Source organism: Corapipo altera, unplaced genomic scaffold (genome assembly GCF_003945725.1).
Source record: "Corapipo altera isolate COAL_440 unplaced genomic scaffold, ASM394572v1 23b, whole genome shotgun sequence".
Lineage (NCBI taxonomy): Eukaryota > Metazoa > Chordata > Aves > Passeriformes > Pipridae > Corapipo > Corapipo altera.
In genome coordinates, this window is record NW_020884885.1 from 10,279,489 (window position 1) to 10,301,437 (window position 21,949).

Sequence of the window (21,949 nt, forward strand, 5' to 3'; positions counted from 1 at the left end):
TGGAAAGGTAAAACCCTGATTTTGCTTTTTATACATGGAATAACAATGTTATATTTTTTTTTTGTTTGAATACCTGAGATACTTTATCACAGGAAAAGCTATAATCTTCATTGAGTGCTGCCTTAGCTGAAGTATACCAAAACTGTCAATCTCAAATGGAAATGAAAATAGACTATCTCCCTCTTTTCCACAGGCATTCCATTTTTTCATGGGCTCTGACTTTGTAGGTGCTGATTATTTTAAATAATTTATTACATGAAAAAGAAAACACAAAATTCAGGGTTTTATTTTTTTTGTTTGTTTTGTTTTTTTCAATCACCGTTGCTGCTTTTGAGAGATTTAGAGTTGCCAGTTCACCTTCTTCATTTAATGCTACAGCTATTGAAGCTTATTTTTGAAATATCAAATCACTTAATTATTGTTCAACAATAAGACTTATTTGGCAGAATTCTCATTGCAGTAAAAGTCAGTTATCTGAAGCATTTATCATTTTCTCTTCTTCTCTCCTGTTCCTGGTACTATTGTTACTTGAATTGGTTTCCTATTTATTTTTCTTTCCTGCTTTTATTCCTTCCCTTGAAATCAGGTTCACAAATAAGCTTTTTCAACAGCCAATTTATTACTGTTTCACAGTCTGATATGTGCAGCTTTTGATTGCTTTTCTATTAAATGGCTGGGAATCAACATTTGGTTCAGTAGTGTGCTGCCATTCTGAATTAGACAACTGTCATGAAATTATGTAATAACTCTCTGCCTCGATAACCTAAAAGTAAGGTTTTGTTTAAAACAATTGTTTCTTCACTAAAAGGGTTGTCAAGCACTGTAACAGACTGCCCAGGAAAGTTGTTGAGCCTCCATCCCTGGGAATATTTAATAGTTGTGTGGATGTAGCTCTCAAGGACATGATTTAGTGGTGGACTTGGCAGTGGTGGGTTTATGGCTGGACTGGCTGATCTTAAAGGTCTTTTCCAAACTAAATGATTCTGTGATAAAAACTAATGATCTTCTTTTCCTTTTCTACTTTCAGAGAACTACCTATGGTTCAAAATGGAAGTGAGGAAGAAGAGTCCCCAAAAGTATTAATTTGAATAAAAATTGTTGTTCTTAAGTAAGTACTTCTTGTTCTTTGTGATGTTGCGTCCACAACTGAAAACTGCTTTTCTGTTGATAAATCCTTGTCAGCTGAAAAAAGCAAACTTTGCAAAAGAGAGGTCAGCTCCTTCACTTTTGTGTCAGATTACTGATTAAATTGGGTCAGTCACCTGTTTCACCTTTCGTTTTTCCTTACACCTATTTTTCTCCCTTCTCCTCCTTGCGTCTCATCTCTAAAAAAAAAATGAATCTATCAAAACATTTTTAATATATTCTTCATCTAAGGTACAAAACCCTTATTTCTTTGACAGTATTTTTGGGCCCTTTCACTTGTATTGCAGATATTACATGTATTTTTCAAGGATACTTCTGTAGAAACTGGGCACAGGACCTGTTCCATGAAGTGTCTATGAGAGTTATAAGTAACTAAGCTTTTGTGGCTGGAAAGTATTGTGTACTCTTGGATATCCTAGATCCAGTGCTAGATTTTTCTCATATGGTGACAACTATTAAAAAGTTAATACTTCATATTCTTACAGTTTTGAAGGTCTGTGCAAGTATGATAATACTCATCTTTTAGGATACAATTTTTTATTTAAATAAAACTCTCTTCGTTTTGAGAAGTTGCTTGATGAAATGAACTTCACTGAAACATGGATTCAGGTGTGAACTTGGAAACCAAGAGCGTTATGACATTATTCTTTTTTTGATGCTAAGAAACAGAAAAGACTGTTATGATCAGTATTCTTAATTATGATAAGGATAAAAAAGTTGTGAAAATGTCTTGAACTTTCACAACTGAACAAGAAGTTCAAGCAAATTTGTTGCAGATGAGATGCTTTTACAGTTCACCCAACTTCAGTACTGTCAGGTGGATGACATCTAAAGTACTCTCAATTATTATGATTTATTTATACAGTTATAATTCTAGAAGTACTATGTTAGTGTAAGGGTTTAATGAATAGTTTAAAAAAAAAAAAGAAAATATGGGATTTCAAATGGTGTTCTAAGGACCTTGGGGTCAGAACAGAACAAAGAATATGGTGGTAGTTTTCCAAGCATCTAGTGTCTGGTTAGGTGCCTTGAAACTGGGTTAGCTGTTGTAACTGTTTCCTGTTGCTGAAAGGAGTTGTTTCCATTTCTGAACCCAGCTTTCTTCCCTATTCTGATGAAACTGGTTAACTGAATTATCTTACAAATGCAGAAAAGAGGTGGCTAATTTTGTTTCTGGGTTTGTGGATTGGAGCAGCTCAGATAAGTGTTCCAGAAGTGTTCCAGTGGTGCAAAGGAAGAAACAAGACTGTGCAGGCAGGAGCAAATAGTATGGGAGCATAACCTGTCCCTCCAGGCAGCAGCCAGCAGTCAGTGAATCTGTCCAGCAGGTTGCAGTAATGGTGTCTTAAAAGTTGTTAGACTGGGAATTGATAATTTGACCTTGGAGAGGAACAGACATGGCTTCTATGAAAACTTTAGACTAGAATTGGCTAATTTTGGTAGATCCCGCATTGCTGTTAGTGGGAATGACCTGTTGATACAGAATAGAAACAATGATTCAGAGGGAAAAAATTTTAGCAGATAACTAGAAAATCTGTAATAATCTTCCCCCATCCACCTGCTGCCCTCCAGCTCTCCAGCCCCATGTGTAGTATCTGTGTAGCATCATGTGTATTATCTCGAAGTCCTGAAAATAAATGAAAGATACACGTGAAGAATTGCACGACTTGTCAAAACCTCACTTCTAATCAGAATTGGCTGGTCCCTTGTATATGATGTTACATAGTACAGTAATTTGTCTGTATCTTGGTTTACAATTTTGTAAACTAAAATTTATTTGTTTGTTAGAGCCTGCATGAATGCATATGTACTTAACTTATAGTTTTATACTTCATGTTGTGTTCACACTACCTTGATTTGTCTGTAAGCTGTGATGATGGTTGTACCTTCTGTAGAGATACATTCCTTCCTTTGGCAAGAACAAGGAACAGTGGTTGAAAACTGCATGAAACCTCTTCTTGCCTTTTCTGTTCCATCTGTATGGGAAGTTAATTAAAAGGATTTGTTCAGGTCTATAAATTGCAGTGCCTGGAGCACTAGTTAAGCCAGTGGTTTTGTATGCATTGCTCAACTACTAAAGGGAGATTGAGCAGTGGAGCAAAGCTGATTTAAGCTTAGTGTCTAGGTAAGATGTAGGTAGTGCTGGTAGGTTGAGACACGTAACTGAGTACTAGAATGAAGGTGATACCTTCCCCATATTACTTGATTATGCAATCTATGGATTGCGTTGGATTCTTGCTTCCTGTCAGATTGCATAGCAAGCTGCATTTGGAATTACTTTTTGCTATCATGGTCTGGCTTGGAAAAACTGTATTTAATCCATCTATTAATTTAATATTTTTTCCGTTATTCTTTACACATGTACAAACATTTCCATGGTAGTCTTTCCTTTTTTTTTCCAAATCATATTTCACACTTAGTCTAATCCATTTCAATTGTGAACTGCAATTTTGTAGTTTATTAAAAAAAGAAAGATCAACTGCACATTTTTTATTACATTCTAAAATACTTTCTTATCCTTTCTTGGGCATTATGTAAGTTAGATTAATCTGTGATAGGCTTTTGAAGATAAACTAATCTCCACAAAAGGCCTGTATATCTTGAGTTTTATTTATTGTAAGGGCACCTAAAATCTCGGATAGATATTCACTGTTTCTACCTATCTAAATAGATCAGTGTATGATTCCTGATGGAAAAAGAAAATATGTTTTCAGAAGGGTATATTGCTGAATTAGCCCTGCCCTTTTATCAAGACCGTTTATCTGTGGTTCTGGAGTATCTACTTTGTTGCTTGCTACAGATTTCCCCCTTACCTGAGGATCAGCAAAGTCTGTTTCTTGCTCTGAAACATTTTGTTTCAGTTCACTCTTCTATTCTGGTAGTAATTTAGCTTGGATTCCTGCTTGAAGAATGGCTTATTGCTTCTCTGACTCTCTGAAATATATTCTCTATTAAAAGTACTTTCTGTATAAGTCAGTTCTGATGCAGCAGCACAAACAACAATCTTTCACGTTTTTCTTTTCAAGAAAAGAGGTTGCTAACGTAGCCATTGACTTGCACATTTACTGCAGTGAAAAATGATACCAAATTGAGACACTGCAGAGAGGATGGAAAACTAGAGTAGGATTTTACATGAAGCAACACATTAGAATGGTCAGGGGAAAATGGGATACAAGCCATTAAGGGCAAACTTAAAATACTGCTTTTAAATTAAGGAAAAAGAAAATAGGCAAGTACAAGATAAGAAATGGCTGAGAGTTCTGAAGAAAAATATTGAGGGTTAAGCACTGACCTTAAGTCAACAGTATTGTGCACAAAAAATAGTTCTGAAAATGTAACATCACATCAGGATGAATAAGTGGAAGTGCTGTCATAAAACACCATGTAAATCTCTCTGCATAGCTTAGGAGTGGAATCACCAAGGTCATTGTGTCCAGTTTGGAACCAGGCACTTAGTACATGCAAACAAATAAAAATTATCTTGCCAAATTGGAGAGTCCAGAATAAAATCGTATTCAAGATCATAAAACTGGATCCAAGACCAAGAGAAGTTGAAATAATATGAGACTGAATTAATGCAAAGAGTAAGTGTTGCTATTCTAGGTCTTTTGGAAGACCATAAAACCTAATGAGCTTACATTTTTACCAGTGGAGATTAATGCATTGTGGCTTATGAAGCACTGCAATAGACTGGGAAGAGCATATGTCTGTCTTTGGAAGTTCTTAAAATGTAGTCAGATACAAGAGCTTGTGTGATATCCTGTTAGAGGAGAGGAGTGATCTAATAACCTTCTGATAATCTTACTACATTTTATGATTTATGTCTAGTTTCTAGATGTTTTGTTTTTGGGGGTTTTCTGGTGTTGTTTTCTTTTCCCCCTCTTAATTGTCTGTCTCTTTTGTGAGTGGAGCATAGGGAGAGCAGCTTTTTGCAAAAGATACTGAGAAGCAGCATAGAATTCTTTATACAGAAAGCAGTCTTTTTATTTTAAAATTTTTTTAACCTAAATATTTTCTTCCAATGGACCAGGTAACAGGTAACTTTTTATCTTGAATGGATATAATTTTAAACTTAAATAGTCCAAATCTAAAACACTGACTGAAAATTTGAAAAAACTAGACATGGTAACCTGGTGGATATTATTTGGCTCTAAGTTAGTATTATTTTTATAGTGCCTGAAAAATCAAATTTCAAATATCACTGATAACTTATGCCTTTTAAAATGTCTACGATTAGACTGTTAAATTAATCAAAACCTATGTGTTGACAAATTGTTTAAGGGGACAAGATCAGAGCAAATTAGCCAGGCAAGAAGTCTATTTTGTCTGCAATGTTTCTTGCTTCACAAGTTCCTGCAGTTAAATATGGGAGGATCTATGTCACAGGATTTTTTTTTTTCATTTTTTGTTTAATATGAAGAAAGAAATTGTACTTGTCATGGTGAGAAGAACAATATGAGGATAAATATCAAGGCAACACCTACAATATAGAAGTATTCTGTGGCTGTTTTGGCTTTGCTCTTTTTTAATGATGTAATTATACTATACTAATAATTCTGTACTTTATTGTTTCGATTATGTTAAATAGTGGCTAATAAACACTTCTGAAATTGGAAGAACCTGTTGGCGTAGGAAAATCTTCATTTAATTCTTTTTGCACTTCAGTCTTGGTGGATTTTTTTTTGTTACTTTTATTCTTAAACAACTGTTGAAATAAACCAAATCTAAACAGAATAAGAAAAATTAGAAGCTTGCCAGTATGTATAAAAACCCAATCAAGACAGAGGTTAATTATAGGATGATTCACTTGAAATTGATCCTAATGATACAGTCTTTTAATGAGATTGATTTTTCCTAAGCATATTTGTTGTAACTCTGTTAACTGTATTAAAATTCGTTAATGAATGCAAAAACTGTCAGTAAGCAGGGAACTTTCAAACCCTAAGGAAGGTTCCTGTATGGCTAAATGGCAGGAGGTTCTTGGTCATTGCCTTTGCTAACTCTTGGCTCCTAATAAATCTCTGAATTTGATAGAAAGAGATCACTAACTGATAAACTGCTTTGCAATTAAATGAGCCAAATGTTTGATCCCAGGTCTGGAGACTAATATTGTAGATTGCACTTACAAGTTGCAGACAGTATTTTTGAATAACACAACCAGTAGAAGGGATGTAGGGGAGGTATAACTGCTGTATACACTATTATTGGACTGTGATGTGTACATTATGGCTAGGTTGAAGTTCCTAAGACTATTCAAAATTAGTCTTAAGAATAAGTTTAGAAAAGCTATAAGAATTTGGAGTCTGTGAGAGTGTATCTCATTTTAGAGATTTAAGAACCTTGTTCTATTGAAGTGTTACTTGAGAAGTACTGAAGATTTGTGCTTTAATCCATATGAAAGGGAATTGGTGAGAGCTGAAAATAGACATGTTTTCAGACTTGTTTGGTAACTAACTAGTTGAGCAATTTATTTGGGAATTATTCATTCTCTCTAATTCTCTCATTTAATGTGATTGAATCTCATGGATGGTTCTAGTAAAAGATGTGCATTACCTGGAAGAATATGTGTGATTCCGATGCAAAAAAAGTAGGAAAAAGTTTCAAAGATCTTTGGATTTCAGTGATCAATTCAATAAAAATTTCAGAAAGCATTGTAACTACTGCAGTTAACCTTCATTCATACTACATAAATGTAGGCTTATAAGTGGCTGAACTTACATGATCTTTTTATTAAAAAACTCCTTGTGATTTGGCTATAATTCAAACCTAGTTTATTGAAATAGGAAGAACGTAGATTTGTGGTGAAGCTCACAATTCAACATTTTGCTTGTAGGAATAGCACTTACTTATGTTAGCTTTGCATGTCTTAGTTTCAAAATGCACTTTTACTGATAAAGCTAAATCTAGTATTTAAACAAAATTATTTTGTAAATGAATAAAAGTCTCTTTCAAATGTTGGTTCACTCTGTAGATGCCATATTCCTTGTCTTGTGAAATAATCTTTCACTGATGTTCCTCACAATTTCAGGTGCCTAATGGTTGCTATGATAGGAATCAAGCTGCTGTCTTTAAAATTAACCAGTGTGTTTTGGAAAACTTTTTTCATGCGGCAGTCTGTGTAACGTAAACAACACAGGTTTATTTTCAGCATATGTGAATTGTAGGATCTTACTGGAGGGGATTTCCATTTAGTTCAGCTCCTCAGTAACAGCTCGGGTCAGAGCACCTTGCTCAACTCTCCTTTTGTGTATCTTCCAGGAATGGAGATTCCATATCATCTGAGACCTACTCCAGTGTTTGACAATTATCATAATTCAATTTTATTTTTTTTTTGTTATTGAACTGGAATTTACTGTGGTCCACATTGTGTCTATTACCTCTTGTCCTTCCATTGGGCAGAAGAAAGTGCACCCTCACCTGCCAGAAATACCTCTGTGTATATAATAGTTATACAAGAAGAGAACCAGGAAAAGAATGCAGAGTTGGGTGATAGGTGACTTTTACCAAAAGAGGAAAATATATTAGTTGAAACGTGGATGCTGCTGTCCATGGTTTTGACTTTCTGATGTAATTTCATGCCATCCCTGTGTGGAATGCATTAGGATCATTATTACGTGAGAGTGGATTTCTTTCAAGACTCAAAAGAGGGTATGATAGTAACATCCATGAAAATTAATTCACGAAAAGGTGGTGTACCAGCAGATACAGACTCTTAGAGAAAGCAAGAATCCTTTGGATACCTGTATGAGGATTGACGAATGGGTTAAGTGAGTTCAGGGACGTGGCTTGTATTTATTATTTTTATGTCAAGCTGCCACAAGAATATTCTTCTTCCCTCCCTGGCAATTTTCTCGTTGTGGCTCTGAGTATGTGGTAAGGAAAAGAAAGGAAAGAACTAGCTCTCAAAGCATCTTAAATACCTAGTAGGTGATAAAAATTCCATGAAATTGGATAAGCTATTGTGTTCTGGCAACCAGGTAGAAATTCTGGTTATGTACTATAAAAACAATTAATTGCAATCAAAAACATGTCACAACCAAGGCCATAAAAATAAAATATGTTGGAGATCTGAAATACTCTTTGAAAGTAAGGTAGTAATTAACTGACCAAACTAACTGATTTTTAAACCAGATTTGGGTGGTAAACTGGAAATATGAATGGTACAATAAGGCATTTCTTAAATTCTTTTTTTTTTCCTTTATGTGTTGTTTTGGTAAAGTTTTGAGCAGATGCCTTTTCCATGCTGTCAAATCACAGAATTATTTAGGTTGGAAAAGACCCTTAAGATTGTAGAGCCCAACTGTTTACCTAACACTACCAGGTCTGCCACTAAACCTGTCCCTAACATGTCTTTCAAATTCCTTTAGGGATAGAGACTCAACCACTTACTTGAACATGTTCCAATGCATGACAACCCTTTCATTGAAGAAATTTTTCCTAATATCCAATCTAAGCCTCCCCACAGATAACTTGAAGCTGTTTCTTCTTGTTCTTTCAACTTTTACTTAGGAGAAGAGGCTGCCCTCTACCTTGCTCCTTTCAGGTAGTGGTAGAGCCTGATAAGGTCTCCCCTGAACCTCCTTTTCTCCAGGCTAAACAACCCCAGCTCCTTCCGCCTTTCCTCATAGGGTTTGTTCCCTGGACAGTTCACCAGCTTTGTTGCCCTTCTGTGGACACACTCCAGCACTTCAATGTCTGTCTTGTAGTGGGCCCAAAACTGAACACAGTATTCCAGGTGTGATCTTGCCACGATTGACTTCAGTATCATACAGCAGCCATAATTGCCACTGCCTCTAAAATTTTGGCTATTTTAATGCACTGTGTCTACATTTGTGTCTTCAGCTACTCAACAGTTCAACCAACAGCCTTTTAGTATCTGTAAGCAAGCTATGATGAATGGTTTACAATTCTCTGGAAGGTGTTGACAAACCACTCCTGAAACAAACTGATCTAATTTGGCTTCTCCTAGGAAAAATGTATTTCTGTTCTCCCCCACACTCCTCCTTGTTTAACGTGAACAAAATAAATCCATACTTTCCATCAGTAGCCTTTGGCTGAGATATCAGACACCTGAAAATCTCATTTTGATTAGAAGAAGGGAAGACATAGCTTAGATAATAATTTTCTGAGCTTCTCTGTTGATAAAAAGGCTACTTGGCAAGCAAAGATGGTAGTCATGACATATTAGAGTCAGGGCAACAAGACAATATAGTAGAACATTCAAATAAGATGGAAAGAAAGGAAGGATTGCCATTGGCCTTGCAGATGGAACTGAGACCTCGTTTTCTGGCTCAGGGAACAAGCATGTTACAGACTATTATAGAGGAATCCCAGTTCAGTTCTTGGTACCATAGTCCCCTCTGCCAAAAGGATATTAATATACCCTTACCAAAGTCAGTGTATTACTGGTAAGATTTTTGTCACAAATACCATGTAAAATACAATGTGCACAGTAACATTGAGTCTGTGAAATCCATTCTTGTCTCAAGGCATTACTATCTGCTTTTCAGCCAGCCAAATGCATATTCAAGCATCATGTTGCATCTTCTTATGCAGAAGTTGTATTACTTCTTTCTGCTCTCTAGACAGTATGTAGAATTTCACCTGCAGGGCTAATGGTAGAATCCTTCTGAATGAATGTTGGCATTGCAATTCTGCCACTGAATATGTCCCTGTCCAGGAAATATGCTAATGTTTTCACAAAGTTTTAAAAGACTGCTTTTTGCACCTTCCTTCCTAGCCATATTAGTATTCATGGTATTCTTTTTTTAACCGTAGGAAAGTACTTCTTTTACCTCTATGCTTAAGATTGGTTTAGGAAGGTAGAACTGCCATAGGTCTCCCTTGTCTTGATTCATCACAGTTTAGAAATTACATTGTCTTAAAATATTTTTTCCTGCATGTTACAGTTGCAGCGCTGGGCAGAAGGTCGTGTTTTCAGTGGCTCTTACTATGTGATAATAGCTATTTACTCTATGTTTTCCTTGAAGCAGATGATCTGGTGACTGATAGTAGTCTGGGATTGCAAATTTCTGGAGGGCAATCTTTTCATTTTGAGCCATTGTCAAATTACTTTGATTTTGTTGTCAGTGTAATGTGCAGTCATGTTTGGCATGAACATAATCTGAAAGATTACTGATTGTCCTATAACTGGAAGAGTGAATGAACTTATAACTTGTTGCTTATAAGTTATAACTTATAACAGACCCAAAAGCACCACTCAGCACTGTGCAGGTGGTCAGTGAATACTTGCAGCAGTTTGTGGTTTTTGTGCATCATCTGTGCCATGCATCCTTTCTTCTTGATTATCTTGTCTTCATTTCAGTGTGGTTTGGTAGTTGCTGAAGTCAAACAAATATGGAAAAATTATGTATGCTATTGTTGTATGTACATAACACTCATCTGAGAAGAATTAATGTTTCTTCTGGAGGGTGGCAGAATGAAAACTGGTGTGATAAACCACAGGTATTTTATAAAAAGAACACTAAAAATCCACTAATGAAGTTGTGGGAAGTGGACTCTTGAGTTTTCATAATTTCCAGAATGCTGTGATTAGCATCTCACAGAGCATTGTAAAACAGTTTGTATAAATTGTATCTTAGTGATAAAAAAGGCTCTGGAAAGTCAACTGTATTGTACACCTTTCTGTGGTTACAGGATTTTGTGAACAGGAGCCAGAATGTTTACAAAAACAAGTGATGTGCCACTCTTAGCAGTAGTATGATAATTAATTGTTTCCGGAAAAAAAAATTTTCCAGTGTAGCAGTACTATTAAAATAGGTTCTTAAGTTATTTTGCTAAACATATTTTATGATCTTTGTATTTCTCTGTTACTAAATCATTTCTATGTTAAATTCACATTCAGATTAAAATGCTTACACTAATTTTGTCCCACTAGTTCCATTAAAACAATTAATCTAATTGTTTTCAATCTGCTGATCTCCATGTTTTCTTACTGTTTTATAATGTTGTATCCTGTTTTTCCTGGGATATTCCAGAAAACTAGTTTACATGTAGCTGGAATCTCTGTTTTTCAGTTAATAATTGTTGCTGTTAAGTAATATATTCTTAAAATGTATTCTGATATAAAATGATTTGTATGATGAATCTGAATAACTAAACTCTGTTGGATGGGAAAAGTTAATGCTGATACTTTGGAAATTATTTTGCAAAAACTGAAAATTGAACATTCATTTTACATGAGTGCTTCATAATATATTTGAAATGGTATATTTCTGAACATGTTTTGACTTTAGGTCAAAAGTAATGGCATGTATATGTACTCTGAACATGCTACAAAATCACTAAGAACTATTCCACCAAACCTAGATTTTTCAGCTACCAGCTTATATTTAGTTTTGGCTGTTGAGTACAACAGCACTATTCCAGAGAGTGTTCTTAGGATGTGACCATTGTAAAATAATCTCTGAGTTTGGGAGCATTTTACAGCAACATATATTTAAGTGGATTAATATTTTGATGCCTCACTAGAGCAGGGATCATAGCATGAAGCAAGGTCAAGAAAAAGGAAAACTCCATCTCTGCTCAAAAAATTAGTGGAATATAGTTCCTGAATTCTAATGGCTTCAGAGAGTATCTTAATAGAATAAGCTCTCCACCTGTCATTCTGTGTTTTTTTCTTACATATGCCTTTTTGGAACACTGATCTTTTGGTCTTGAACTCTGCAAATCCCTCAAATTTGGCAGTACTTGGTGTTTTTCCCATTTTGCCTTATGTCAAAGGATTGCTTATTGCCTGCTTTTCATTTATTCCTTTGCATCAACTTTTTCATAATTTAGTAACTATAACTGTTGTAAACATATCATCTAGAGATGGAGTTCATGGCAGAGGGGATGAGATCTTTTCCAAGAACACATCAAATATAATGAATAGGTTTTGTGTGATTTCCTAAAATCTGTGGATTTTCTCCAGGTCTGTATATAATGAGACTCAAAACAGGCTCTAAAGAAGCATCAGAAGAAATAACTTGTAGCTTGATGCAGAAAATAATCAGGACTTTGATGCAATTTAGTATGTCCATACATGTATGTGCCCTTTCCACATAGACATTCTCTCTAAGTCATTGCCAGGTACTTCTGTTAGTATCTTGTATTCCAAGTATCTTAATCTGTGCCATTTCTTTAGAGATGTTAGGAACATGTTATGTATCCATACTCACAGAAAAAGATTATTTTTTTAATTTTCGGTTTATTTTCTTTTTAGCAGTCATAATATGAACAAATGTTTTTTCCGGTTTTCTCTTTTGTTCACAGCTACATTATTTTTTCTGAAATGTGATTTATTCTGGTACTCAGCTTAATGCTACAAGTATTTTTATGTTTCTAATTCCTGGCCTGTTATGATGGCTAATCAAATGTTACTTTCATTTAGTAAGATTGTTGTGTTTATGAATTGATTATCTTTGTTCAGCTGCTGGATTTCTCAGTGTGTCTGTTCAGTGTTCTTCAAGGCAAGAACAATTTTACCATTTGTTTTCCTCTATTCTTCTGGACCAGTTCATACAGTCAAATTGTGGGAGAGGGTTCTAGGTTTTTCTGCTGTGTGGGAGTATTTTTATCTTTCTCCACATGTCATTTAATTAGACAAGATTAAGGAACAAAAGATAAAAATATCTTTTTCTAAGCAAACAGGGAAGACAAGTTATTTTATAACACTTCAAGAACCATATAATCACTCAAATTTTATTTTTTAATATCAAATGCAACAATTATTTTGGGATCATTTTGGTAGAGCTGATTAAAAAATGTTTAGAGGAACCCAATGTTTGTCTTTATTCATTGTCAGAATAAGTTGATTTTCCTTCCCCCTTTGTCTTCTTGATAAATCTCTTCAGTGTTTGAAATTAATGATCCTCTTTTCTAAAATCATCAGAACTATATGTAAAGAATGTTTTGATGGTGTATGATTGTAATGATTTATTTTGTTTCATGGCTTTTTATTTATATCCTAACATTAAGTTTGGTCTATAATACACCTTTTTTTTCCATCAAGCAAAGAAAATCTGAGAGAATTGGGCAGGAGAGAAGAGTAAGCTTAACACTTAAAACACTAAAATGTCCCAAACCATCTAACAATCAAGCTAACAGAAAAACCTCAAACTCAAACCAAACCAAATGCCAAACAACAAAAAAACCCTTATGTCAAACTGTTCCAAAAGTTTGTATTCTATGTGGGAAACCTTTCTCAACAGCACTGTGAAATGTTGGCCCCCACTCCTCCCTGAAAACAGAATTCTTTCATAGGTTATACCTGCATCTTAATTGACTATACTTTGGTACTAGGACCAAATCCTATTCTTTTGTATACATAGAACTGACTTTCTTGTGTAACTGTTGCTTATATTAGGCTCTGTACCAGAAAACCAGAAGCTGTCATATTTAATAGAACCTTATTTTAAAAGAATTTTGAAGCTGGTCTTTGAAGTAAAAGATGTGTAAGTTTAACTCCTGTGCCAAATAAATCTGGAGCAACTGTGAAAAAAAGTTATTTGATATGTATTTAAGTATGGTACATTGAAGAAGAGCCAATGTAGAGGTGAGCTGATCAATAAACTATAATTAAGTTGCCTGGTTTTGGCAAGGCTTTTCAACAATCGCTTTTAGAAAAACAAAATTCTTCTGGGAAAAGAGAAACAGTCTTTTTGTGAATTTGTAACCCCATAAGGGAATAGAAAAAACAGAATATATGGTTAATTTTCATAATAAAAACAGTGTAATGCAAGGTTTCATCTTATCCTGCTATACTGGGTCATGTGTATTTCATCATAAGAATAAATTATCTGGAAAAAAGGGTCTCTTGAGTTTTTCTGAGTTGAATCTGTATAGGAAACTTTAACATTATATTTGGTTATAAATAGTCTTGGCATAATGTTTACATTTTAATTGCACATTTTTTGTGCATTTCTCTAACATAGATAGGGAGTGAGGGAAGTTAGAAATGAGTACATATTGCGATTTGGGAAGAGGTCGTCCTGTGGTTGGTTAATGAATAATAAAAAAATCTGAATGGTACTAAATGAAGCTGTGCATGTAGCATTGTGTTACTCAGTACAATATGTGGCAGCATTTTTGGAATACTATGTGAAAAGATTAAAAAAATTATTTTATGTTCTGTGAACATAAAGCTGAAATTGGTAATAATGAAGTTTTTGCACAACACTTGCCATCTTCACCCCACTCCTACCCTCTGTCTTGTTCTGTATTTGACAGGTACTGTTGTATGTACACCTAAAGAGCAACCAGCACATTTTTCAGTTCGGTTCAATTTGTTGTGGTTTAGGTTTAACAAGTGTCAAAGTACAGCTTTAGGTTCGTTTCTAGTTCAAGGAAAACTAAGAGTTTGGGTGAGTTTGTAGATGGTGTTTAATAAACTCACTGTGTTAAAGTTGTCATTCAAAACAGTGACCTTAAGTGTTGCCATTTTCTTGGTTATAATCTTAATATACATTGCTAAAGAAAAAGAATAGGAAAGAACAGTATTGTCTGACAGTTGTTGCTGTTTATCGCAAATAATTTCTTTTTGTGTGTTGCAATATAAATATTCTAATAATATTTTTAAAACCTACCTGGCTTTTGACAACACATAAATGTTTTTATACTTATGAATAACCAAGTTTCTTATTATTATTTAGTATTATTATTTAGTAATGTGAGACAAATGAAAACATTCTGTTTTCTTGTAGATATGGCTGTCAATACACCATTATTTTTGCTAGCATCAGGAATCTCTTGCAGTTTGGAAAACATTAATAGATCAATTTTTTAAAAAAAAAAACAGTGTTGAATTTTTGATCACCCAATGCCCTCTTAGACTTCTATCTATCATGATTGCTATGAAATGCAAGGGTATATTGATATACATAAAGTATGTATTCCACTGCATGCATGTTTTTAAGAAGTTCAACTACTTGCGTGTGACTGAAATGCATAAAGATTCCCAGTCTCAAGTTTGGATCTGAAATAATTTATTTTTCTCTGGAACCACTTGTGTAAATCACAGTGAGATAAACTCAGTGTATGTAATTTCCCTTCCATCAATTATTTCATAGAGAGTTATTCCTAGAGGAATCTTATGAAATATATTAATAAATACTTAGACTGATACTGTATAAAAGTAGGAAGGTTCTTGTTATATGTAATTAAGGAACCTTTTTGTAACCTTTTGTATATATATTTCTGTAAAATAACAAGTAACAGTTTGTAATCATAAATTACATGCCCATCCCTCCATTTTCTTTTCTGAAAGAAAACAAAAATATTTTGCTAAATATCTGGTATTTGAAAATAGGTTTCTGAAAATCATTAGCTAATAAAAACACCCTGATTTACTATAGTAGTAGGATGTTGTGGTATTGCATGTTTACATTTCTCTTTACTGTCTTTCCCTCATATTGCTATCTTTAATATTGATTTGAAATGTATTTAGTAAATAGATAGCAAAATTCATCTGCCTGTCATATTCTGGTAGCTTCTTTTTTTTTTTTTTTTTTTTTTTTTTTTTTTTTTTTTTTTTTTTTTTAGTTTCTTTTAGTTTCTTTTATTTAAGAAAGCTTATGTGAGTTTTGACCTCCTAATGTGTGAAAACTGATCACTATGCTTCTGAAGACTGATGACCACAATGTGAAGTAGAATGTCTTGCCACCAGACCTGTAAATATTTTAAACTGCTAAAGCATTACACTGACCATAGCAAAACATTCACTTGTATTGAATAAACACTGTGGTAAGATAGCAATTACAGAGGTAATTAGTAGTGGTGCTCTAGGTAAAAGTAAAAAAGTACAGCATTCTCATTTAACCTCCGTGTTATAATTTAATGAGGGAATTTAACACTTCTGTATTTTATTCTGAATTTATAAAGAAGAAATGTTATTGCAAAATTTTTACACATTCTCTGAAAGAAATTCAGTGTGAACATTCCTTCTGTCATACAAGCTGTTTAAGTGCCTAAAGAAGGCTAAGACTTTACTCCAAATAAATGTAGTGGCAGCTACTAACAGTCTTGAAGTCATTTATGTGGAATTAATCAACACCTGAAAAGGTGGCTTAACAGAACATAAAACTATTTTTCAGAAGAACCAATTATCATAGGATTTTCAGTCAGGTGATATTATTATTATTGCTTGATCCAGTCTACAAATGTGTTCATACCAGTATTACATTTCATTTCAAGTTGTTACCTTTATGAAAATTCTGAAAACAGCAGATGTATGTGGTCCAGGATTATTTAGATTTATATCAAGTTTGAATTAACTATGAGCAGAAGAGAGAGAGTTAGAATTGCATCTGAGATACTGTAGTGATATGATTAGATATTTTGATGTCTTTACAAGTCAATGTTTGCAAGTTGTGCCGCTTGAGAAAAAGAAGATTATAAAATACAAGTTGTATTTCACAGATTTACAATTTACAATTGTGTACAGATTGTAAAATGCAGTCAGAGTTTTTGTTTGATTCGGTCTCTATAAAAGCATATGTACATGCAGCAGGCAAATGCTGTTGAAGAACTGGTATATCTGAAAAGTTCAATTGAACATAAGAAATTTTTTCTAAAGAAAGAATTCCAGTGCTTGTTATATTGGTAGTATTGTGTGGTGATGGATAGAGCATGGGGAGAAAATCAATTACCACTTTATCAGTGTTATTTGTCTAATTTTCGATGTTTCTAATTTGTCTATGTTTTTCCATACACTACACTTCTGGGATATTTGAATAGCAGACATTAAGAATTTTTAGAATTTAAGGCAGGTAGTGTTCCCTGACCTTTGAAAACAAGTTTTAGTACATTAATGTGCTTTTTTTAAATCTCTGACAGATTTGAAATGTAATTCTTTATGATTATTTATATTTTAAATGAAGCCTCTGGTGTTTTGGCAGTCTAAATCTTCTACTCCATATAATGTGATTAGAAAATAGGTCAGGCACAATTGCACTGAGAATGCAGTGTTGGTACTCTGTGGTTTTTTTCCCTTGAATAATTGTATTTAGTAAATAGTTTTTTATTTGACATCACTTACACAAATGCATGTAAATAAAAAAAAAGGAAACATGAATAGTTCTCCAAATTGATGACTGAATATAATTTTGAAAAGATTAAAAATAATTCAGACAATTTTTTTAAAAATTAAAATATGTGAAATCTCATAGGTAGTATGGGGTTCTGTTTTGTTTCTGAGAATTCTCCTGTATGGTTGCAGCTGACACTTTGGATATGTATGGGTGCTAATGGGAATGCCAGTTGCAGGATCAGGATCTAAGTTAGGGGTGCAAAGCAGGAACAGTAAGTCCTTTGAATACAGAAGGACTGAATTATACTAGCAGCAGCGTGTGACACCCTGTGAGCCCTTTTGTTTATTACACTGTTTTGAAAAGTGCAGTCTGCTTGTGCTTTAAATAGTACATGTACACATGAAATGGTGTATATTTGTAAATTAAAACATGAACACCAAGTGTTGGTATGCTCAGATTTCATTAGGATATAAAAATCACAGACAATTACAAAATTTCTTTGATCTTGTTTTCTGAATAGGCTGCTTTTTGGAGCCTTTAACTATGTTTGTGCTAGGAATGCCTTATTATTTCATAGAAGAGCATAGTAATCACTGCGTTTACTAAAATTATTACTGGGATTTTTTAGTCAATTTGTTATGAGAAATGACTAGAGCAGTTACAGACAAAATGTGTCCTGTAACAGGTTTGTTTCCTCTAAACTTTGATACTGATCATTTTATAAACTAGAGGTAAAAAGTTATGTTTCATGTTTTAGTTTACCATCTAAATATCTTTTATAACATTTCTTCTGTAGAAATGTCTGTATTGTGTGATAGCCCTTCATCTTTCTCTGGTTTCACATGATTGGGCACACATTGCGACTTCTGTCTTTCTACAGTTTGCTGCTGCTCTTCAGAAAAAGAAGAGTGTGAGAGTCTTAAGTAAAATTTATTTGCTCTACTATATATTTAATCTATATTAGCATTGATATGGTAAGAGTTTTGCAAAGGTTGTCCCTAAATTCTCCAGCAGAGAATTCAGATGTTATGCATCTGCAGAATTCAACTCTTGCTACCTACTTCCAAAAGCAATAGTGTAAACTTAATACTTGACATAAAAGGAGTTAAACAAGAAGCTAATACCTTCAAAGATGTTTTAAACTCAGTAAGTTTTAAACTTATCTGTCATTTCCCCTTAATGATATGTCACACCAATTTTGAGAGGAAAAGGCTTTGACAGCATTATGTGAGGTTTTGACTTGCAACTTACACAGTCCTGTTTTATTCGTAGCCTTATTATTGTACAAAATACTTTGAGTTTTTCAGTTCCTTCACTTTTAAATAAATGAATAGATCTTAGATCAGTGGTACTTGTGGGCCATGGTCATGGTGAGAATCACATGCAGAAAGCAATCAAGTTTTGGTGGCATGGAGCTCTATGAAAGCTGTAAACCAGTGTAAATTAGACAGCATGAACCTATATGCTAATGCAAATAAACTGCTTCCCATACTTGAATTAGCTTATTAGATGTGTCTGTTTTACAAGTTAAGATCCATATATTGTGGCACAGTGGAATTAAAGTTAAGGCAAGTACTTCATCATATGGCAATATTAGTATTTATAATCCTTGGTAAAATTTGTCTTGTTCTAAAGAAGCACTGCATAAAACACAGTCAATTTAAACTAGAAAATGGTGATACAAAGCAAGTCTGATTATTTAGATAATGATCACATTTGACATTCTTTCCCTGATGTGGCCCACTCAAAACCGTATTCTGACATTTTTGTTACTGGGTTGTCAAATCACCCAGTCTCCAAGCCTGCCATGTGTAAGAAGAAAGGCTTTTAGCTCAGTTCTGTGACTCTTTTTTTCAGCATCTGAATACCATATAGTCTTGACTATGCTTTGATTTTGCAAAACCTCCTAGTTGCAAATAGCACTTCAGTTTTCTTATGGCTGCCAAGTGTCATACATTTTTGCATAACTATTACAAACTCAGCAGCTCTCTCATCTGCCTGTTTTTCATCTTGATTTATAAACATCCAGCTGAGTTGTGAACAGACTGATGTTAAGTTTGTTGGTTATTAGATTTTTGCATGTTACTTTGATGCCAGCCAAAAGAAGAAAGTTATTACCTCTGATCTTGCTTCTGATGTTTGCAGCCATTAAGGAATGACATGGGGAAACTAGTGAAAAAGATTTAGTGGAGAGCTTCAATGCCAATGAGAATGGAAACATCAAATATTAGCTTAAGGTTGTCCGTTGCTTTTTGTCCCACTCTGTTCCTTTCCCAAGGCATGTAGATTATTCTGCTGACGATAAGCTGCATTTTCCCCAAGCGGAAGAGGCAGCTGTACTTTGGTCTCAGAAGAGCACTGAAACAGAAAGCAAACATTGTATGTCTGATATTGATAAATTTGGGTTCTAATGCAAAATTGTGGAACAAAGTAACATCTTGGGTGTAAAGGAGCATCTCATTACTTTGTGAATTTCTTAATTATGGAACCATGTCACATGCAGCATGAAAGACCTTACCTTACTGCTATATATTCTAAATGGTAGAAAAGCAACAATGTTCTTCTTTTAGCTTCTGATGAGAAGTTCAGCTTAATTCAAGAGGAATTTGGAAACCAATAGCTTTCTTTTTTTTTTTTTAATTGGGCTTTTTGTGGCTTTTGGAGAAAAAAATCAAAAGTCTGGCTGTTGTGGCAGAAAGTAGTCTGAAAGATTAATGACTAAGTGTGTTTGCATACATTTTGACAAGATCATGCTAGGAGGCCTTGGGGTTTGTTTTTCTAGAGAAGTGTTGGAAATCTGTAGCTTACATGCGGTGTAAATGCAGCTCACATTTTAGAATTACATCATGTGACCAGTAGTGGGGACATGCTGGCACAGGAGGTCTTGGTTAATAGAAATCCCCAGCTACTGAAGCAGCAGTGACGTTCAACAGGATGTTCTATCGAGTCTTGTTCAGGGAAGCTTCTGAACACTTTATCTTTTCAGGATATGTGCTGTGTCAAAATTTTGACATGCAACTGGATAGACTAAAAAGATTGGCCTTCTTCATGGTAGAGGTTTACTGATCTCCGGAAGTATTTCACGGAATCGGGAGTATTAAGTTTGGTGCTCCATTGAACATACTAAGCTCTGAGTTCTGCTAAAAAAGGGATGCACCTTTTCATCAGCTCTCATATGACTAATGCAGGGCAGAAAACCCAATTCTTTTCAGCCTCTTGATTGAACTGCTATAGGCTTTTGAAAGCATTTTTGGTGCTTCAATTAAAAGAGAATGAGTAACTGAGAATCTGTTACTTAGTGAAAGCATCTGTTTCAGTGGCTGATGCCTTTATCTGTTTTACACTTGTGTGTTTAGGAACTACTTTCCCCTTTCTCATGAGCAGGATTTATCCAGGTTGAATTTCTAATCCCCAGATTTTGTTATGTTTTTGTTTGCAAGTGTAAGAAGCAATTTGATGTCACAAATTCTTTCTTTTTTAACACAAATTATGTCCTTGTAACTTCCATAGCCTGTTCTTTTATTTCATTGCTTCCAAAGATTCTCACTCTGTATTTTCTTTTGGAATGAGGTTTCTGCAAGGCCTATCAGTAGTTTATTAACTTATTACTCTGAAGGAAGATCATGCTTGATGTTTGAATTTTTATTATTCATCATTGACTGTGGCTGTATTAAATTAGAGTTGTATGAAGTCAATACAGTAAGTAAAGAGGAAAAAAACCCTTTTACTATAATGTAATTGTCCTATTCATTTTCCAAGACAATTTTTATCTTACAAAGACATTTAATTCGTTTGGATAAGACAAAAGATAACTTCTCACTTTGCTGTGTTTCTGATTAATGTATTATCTTTGTAGTTAAAACAGGCTGTAAAACTGAAGACTGCTTTATCCAGTGCTTATTAAAATGAGTCCATATATATATATATATATATATGTATAATTTTCTTGGAAGAGTGTATTGTTTTTGCAATTGACTCTTTTATCTTTCTAAAAGAAAAATCACCAATTACTTTTTATCTGTTTGACAGACAGTCTTGCATGTATTTGACAGATAAGCTGCTCTTTTTCTTTTAAGGTACAATTCTCTCTTTTGTTCAAAATTGCATCAATTGTAAAAAAAATTAGAAATTACTGTATCTTTTTTCAAGCTTTCAAATGTAACATGTTACAAAAATCGTGAGCACTTGTATTTATTACTGTATGTAAAACAAAGGAGTACTTAGTATTTTCACTGTATTTGTTGTAATTGTCGATGTAATTATTTTATCTAGTTTAGAAAAGTTATTACTTCCAGTTAGTTCTTAACTCCTGTTAAAATCTTTTGAGGTCAGTGTTCTGTGTATATCTTTAGCTTAAAAAAACCCAAGTGCTGTGGGTACAGACTTCTCTGAACCGCTTCTGTTGTGATAACTGAACCTCTAGGTGTTCATATAGCATAATTTTGAGAATATTTGGTCTGTGATACTAAAATTACCTAAATTGGTGGATTTGATTGTTTTTTATCTCTGAGCAGGAGCTATATAGTTGAAGTAGGATTAATAATAATACTTAACTTTATTGTATTTTTGTTGGTTTTGTTTGTTTGTTTGTTTTGTTGTTGTTGGTTTTGGTTTTTTTCAGTAGAAATAAATATAGTAACTACAGGGACACGGGACCCTGAGTTGGCAACAATTTTGATGTGATTCAGCTTAGGCTTTCTCCTTATAATTATCTCCTCAAAGGAAACCAAATGTTTTTTATTTGAAAAAATGCCAAGTTTTATTAGAATAACAGT

At 34.0% G+C, this 21,949-nt stretch overlaps 1 protein-coding gene across 5 annotated transcripts in view; it reads left to right on the forward strand.

The window, feature by feature from the left end:
- FUT8 (fucosyltransferase 8) overlaps positions 1 to 21,949 on the forward strand; it is a 111,638-nt gene that overhangs the window by 22,678 nt on the left and 67,011 nt on the right. For 3 of the 5 annotated variants that reach the window (XM_027642229.1, XM_027642230.1, XM_027642228.1), the window contains one exon: positions 1,028 to 1,108. The gene's annotated coding sequence lies outside the window, so the exon portion shown is untranslated. Of the gene's footprint in view, positions 1 to 1,027; positions 1,109 to 7,062; positions 7,074 to 18,091; positions 18,098 to 21,232; positions 21,251 to 21,949 lie in introns of those variants that run through there. The other 2 variants (XM_027642231.1, XM_027642232.1) reach the window with 2 other exon arrangements.